Source organism: Magnolia sinica, chromosome 19, assembly GCF_029962835.1.
Source record: "Magnolia sinica isolate HGM2019 chromosome 19, MsV1, whole genome shotgun sequence".
NCBI lineage: Eukaryota > Viridiplantae > Streptophyta > Magnoliopsida > Magnoliales > Magnoliaceae > Magnolia > Magnolia sinica.
In genome coordinates, this window is record NC_080591.1 from 51,147,223 (window position 1) to 51,153,285 (window position 6,063).

Sequence of the window (6,063 nt, forward strand, 5' to 3'; positions counted from 1 at the left end):
CCCTCTGGTTTGAATATTTGCAAATTCCTCCCCCTTGTCATGCTGATCATGAATATTCATGTTACTTATTATATGACATATCTAACCTTCGAAAATCAGATAAGGATACGGGATTTTATCTGATTCGGATTCCCCAACTTGTATTAACCCTCTCACTTACTTGATTATTCAAGGGTATTTTCATAATTTATTCAAATTATAATATTTTTAACAAAGATATTGAATAGTATATATTATGTATTTAAGATTTACTGTGTTGACTGACATTAACCTGGATGAAGCTGATACGGGTAAGTGTTGTTGTTAAGTTCATGTTTTGTGGAAGTTAGTAAATTTTTGTTTAAATACATTAGGATATTTTGCCTGATATTAGTGAATTGTGTTATTTAAATTATTTTTTCTTCGAATTTTTTTGTATAATCTATGTATCCAACTTATACAGTAATGAGAAATCCACCTTATCAATATCAAGCACATCGCCCCTTACTATCTTTGATCCTAGAAATTAGATTTATTTAGCACTTAATGGGCCACCTGTAAAAATATACCTAAAAATCTTGAAGCTCACGTGATGTGGCCTACCTAAATGTGGAAATGCTTTAAATTTTTTATTATATGTTTCGTCCCATTAAGGCATATTAAATGAATGGATTAGATGGCAGAGATGGCATACAAACATTACAGTGTGCCCTACACAAAACCAATGATGAACTTCTCATTCCAAGTTTTTCTTAAAGTTTGGCCCACTTGAGTTATAGATATATGGATAGGATATGAGGCTAGTTCCACCCATGCAACTTTAATGCTTGGGGTATCTACCACAACTTACACTACCACGGCTTCCCATTAGCACCATTTCACTAAAAATTTGACAAATTTGATATGGGAAGAGCCAACCATTGGGTGGGCCATCACATAAATTTGGAGGTTTTTAAATGTTGATAGCCCACACTTACACTGAATTAGCTCGAGTTTTTGCATCGTATATTCATGGATGGACCTTGCATGTACCTTAGCAGTAGCTGGCATGTGGGCAGGAAAAAAAAAATCTCCTGATGAAGACATTTTTGTAATTTAAGATGGCAAGTTAATTAAGATAAGTTACTTTTGCCTTAAGTAAGTTATCTTGATTTCTACTTATTAAATATAAGTAATTAAGTAACTTTTTTTAAAAAAGGTTATTTATCAGGGGAAAAAAAAGTTATCTTTATCAACTGGTGTAAGTGTGTGTGTGTAGTAACTCATTTGGTGGTATTCCAATGGGCCTTTAATGTCTTTGGCACCCGCAATAATCCAAGATTAAAGAAGCTCGTCACAATTATCCATTTTCAAAGGGGATTAATATTTCATGCCATGGCTGCATATGGCCTTGATACCCAGCCACTTATAATAGCTCATATCAAACTGACTAGATTGTGGAACCATTGCATACTAGTTACAGTTCAAAAACCAGATTGCTTGCGCAACCTCACCTGTGACTCGTGGACCATTGTCAGTCGAAAATAGACCATTGGATATATTTCTATTTCTAACCATGAGTGGATTAGATGGGGCCCTTGCCATGTGTCGTATCTTGATTTATTTATTCCACGTGCACTTTATTCATCTGTTTTGTTAGATCATTTTTGGGCATGACCCATAAATGAAGCAAATCCAAATCCTAAGTAGACCGTGAAAACAGTGGTGACAGTTAAAAACCTCCTGTGTTTCCACAATGTTTATTTGTCATCCAACCTATTAATAAGGTATGAAGGAATAAATCAAATGACAGCTTGATCCAAGACTTTTGCAGCTTATTAATGGACAATCACCATTGTTTTCTATGGTATGGTCCACTTGAGAATTGGATATGCTTTATTTTTATTTTTATTTATTTTTTGTTTTTTAGCTTATGCCATCATATATATGGGGGGGACTTCCCATGAGGTCGAGCTGTGTGGGCCCCACCATGTTATCAAACATCAACACCATGTATTTGATGGGTCCCCTTTAAATTATGGGATATCCGAAAAATCAGCCGTATACGGACCTCAGGTGGCCTATACCATCCAAAATTATGTGAAGACTATGGGGGTCAAGCTCATGGGAACTTCCTATGAGGTCGAGTTGTGTGGGCCCCGTCATGTTATCGAACATCAACACCGTGTATTTGATGGGTCCCCTTTAAATTATGGGATATCCGAAAAATCAACCATATACGGAACTCAGGTGGCCCATACCATTTAAAATTATGTAAAGACTATGCCTAAAACATATAAAATCACTTGGTGGGGCTCACCCGAAATTTGGATGTGTCTGAAACTTGGTCTAACCCCTCATCCAAGTGGGACACACATAGTGGATGGGCTGAATTTATGAACCACATCTCAGTGGGCCCAACAAATGATTATGAATGTTTTAATGGAGGGTAACCCCTCTCAACTTTTGTATGTGGTGTGACCCAAAAAAGTCACGAATTGACTTGATTTTTAAGCCCTAGGCCCACCATGGAATGGTGCATCTGACTGATGGGGTAGATGTTCGACACGCATCACGGTGGAGCCCACACAGCTTGACCGCATGGGGAGTTCCCATGAGCACGATCGCATAGAACCTTGGATACATAATACATACATCCAGATACTTAAATAAGCTTAAATTTTGGTTCATGACAAGACAAGTGTGGTAGGCATAATTTGGACAATTTAATTTAAATTATTTGTATCCACATTTGCAATTTCCAAGGGCATGCTCGTCATCCATCACACTCTGCCAAAGCATCTAACCTTCCTCTCTGAGAAATTGACCACTGTAGACGCCACTTTTTATCCAGTGTCTTTTCTGAACAGTCTCAAACTTACTTTCCCAGCTTGAACTTCTTACGTATGGACAGACCAATTGAGGACGAAAATACCCTTCCTTTTCAAACGCATTTCTTACACCAGTTTGCCTCGCTCCATTTCCATGAAAAAGAGACAAAAAAAAAAAAGCCTTGTTATGGACGAAAACATCCCTGCCTCGGATCGCACCTTCCTCTCGACTTCTACAAAACCCCTTTTGTTTGGACAGAAATACCCCTGCATTGGATCGCACCCCTTCACACTTCAGCATTTTCTAGATTTTCTGAAAATGGTCCCTCCACAGAAGAAAGCACGCACCACGGGTATATTTTAATATATTGCCCTAAATGGAGTAAATTTTTGTGGGTCATTGAACTATTGGATAAAGCTTACATCTGGGTTTTCGGTTCATCCATATATACATCATCCTATGAACATGATGGATTACAAATAAAACATCATTGTGGGGCCTAGTAAGGTTTCAATGGTGGAATCACTGTTTCCTATGGTATGATCCAGTTGATATTTGGATATGCTTCGATTTTGGGCTCAAACCCTTAATTTAGATGGAAAAATGGATGAACGTCATGGATAGTCCACATAAATTCAAGGCGGGCCCAACTCAGTTAACTCGGTACGATAAGAATGTACTAAGCAAACTGATTTCCAATTTGCGAGAGTTCTTGATCTATTTGACCTACTTCTCGGCAATATGCTCGAGTCGTCGCCGACATTCCCGGTGCATGATTGGTGAAATTCCCCGAGCAATTCATGAATTTGACAGAAAAATGATAAAAATATGACCGGGAACTTCCACAGATTCATGTAATGTAACGGAAAATTTTATGAACCGCTCAGTCAATTTCATTAACTGCTCGATCAACTTCACCAAAGTACTCATTGAATTTCATGTAAAGGTCGTTCAATTATGTGTTAGGCTAGTTCAATTTCATTTAAAGTTCATTCAAATTCATGTTAGCCTCACTGAATATCATGTTAGCCTCGCTGAATTTCAAGTTAGTCTCGCTCAATTTTGTGTCTCCCTCGCTCAATTTCTAGTTTGCCTCGTTGAATATCTAGGTTGCCTCGCTCAATTTCTAGTTTCCTAGCTCAATTTGTATTTTGCCTTGCTCAATTTTCAGTTTGCCTCGTTGAATTTTCAGTTTACGTGCTGAATTTCAAGTTTGCTTTGCTCAATTTCTAGTTTATCTCGCTCAATTTTCAGTTTGCCTCGCTCAATTTATAGTTTGCCTCGCTGAATTTCTAGTTTGCCTCGCTCAATTTGTAGTTTGTCTTGCTCGATTTTCAGTTTGCCTCGCTTAATTTCTAGTTTGCCTCGCTCAATTTCTAGTTTGCCTTGCTTAATTTTCAAGTTGCCTTACTTAAATTTCAGGTTGCCTCGCTCAAATTTCAGTTTGCGTCGCTCAATTTTCGATTTCCCTCGCTAAATTTCTAGTTTGCCTCACTAAATTTCTACTTTTCCTCGCTCAATTTTTTCTAGTTTGCCTCACTCAATTTTCAGTTTGCCTGGTTGAATTTCAAGTTTGCCTCGCTCAAATTCTAGTTTGCCTTACTCAATTTTCAGCTTGCCTCACTCAATTTCTAGTTTGCCTCGCTCAATTTCTACTTTGCCTTACTCAATTTTTAGCTTGCCTCACTAAATTTCTAGTTTACCTCACTCATTTTCTAATTCGCGTCACTGAATTTTTAATTTGCCTCCATGAATTTCTAACTTGCCTCTCTCAATTTCTAGTTTGCCTCGCTCAATTTCTAGCTTGTCTCACTCAATTCTCAGTTTGCCTCGCTCAATTTCATGTTTTCCTCGCTTAATGTTTCTACTTGCCTCACTCAATTTCTAAGTTGCCTCGCTGAATTTTCAGCTTGCCTCGCTCAATTTCTAGGTTGCTTCGCTCAATTTCTAAGTTGTCTCCTTCATTTTGAAGCTTACCTCACTCAATTTCCAGCTTGCGTCGCTCAATTTTCAGCTTGCCTCGCTCATTTGCTAGTTTGCCTTGCTCAATTTTCTAGCTTGCCTTACTCAATTTCTGGGTTGTCTCACTCATTTTCTAGGTTGCATCGCTCATTTTCTAGCTTGCCTAGTTGAATTTTTAGGTTGCCTTGTACAAACACTAGTTTGCCTCGCTCAATTTCACGTATCCCTCGCTGATTGATCTTCAAGATAAACATCTCCATCCCACATTATCTTCCGCTTAATTCCAGGTGTTCTTTCTGCAGATCTCTCAAACTTTATTCTCATAGCACCAACAAATTCATCGACGAACATCTCCTCCACAGGTCCATGTAAAATTAAGTTTGTGATGGCGCCATTAGGCAACAGAATTCGAAACTTGAACACTTCCTCTCCATGTTCATCCGAGGATTCTATAATAGACATTTAGCGTGGCTTGCTATATGATATTTGCCTCGCCTAATTTTTAGTTTGCCTCAGTCAACTTCTAGTTTGCCTCGATCAATTTCATGCTTGCCTTGCTTAATTTCACTTGAGATCTGAAGCTCGCTAAAATTCTTCGAGTGCTCGATTGTTTTCAATTATGTCTAATTTTTTGCAGTATGATTCATTAAATATGTAGTGAACTTTATTTTTGACATATTTTGCCTCACTGAAATGGTGGTTCGACATTGTGAAGGGTGGATTGGAGAAGCATGATAGTCGGCTAAGTTTGTTCAGGCAATCCCTTGTCTTCAATTAATACAACCCCTAACGTCGTGACTCGACCCGAGAAAGCTGTAAACTTTCCTACATCTCTGATATCATTTCCTTTACAGATGGATCCATTTAGGACTCTATCAATTGATGAATTGAAAGAATTAGAGAACTGGTACGAAGCAAAAAAGGATACGGTAATGGCTTCTTCGTTCAATTCTATATGGGTGAAGAATGCGTGGGTTGGTAACATTGTAAGCATTCCTAATTCATAGTCTATATACATTGATTTTCATATATTTATCTCTTATATTTGATTATGGTTGAATCATACTATTCTATGGATTAGGCTATCGATAAATACATTGAATTCCTAGAGGAAATGTCGTCTGACCTTTCAGTAGCATATCCTCAGGATTGCAAGTTTTATCCCACGTATTTTCTGATAAATGTTTTTTTCGGACTATCGTTAATCTGTTTTCCTTTTTTTCTACTTGTATTGATCTTTAATTATGTTTGTAATAGCAATGCCTTGAAGCAAGTATATCAAATTTGAAAACATACCGGGACTCGAAGTTT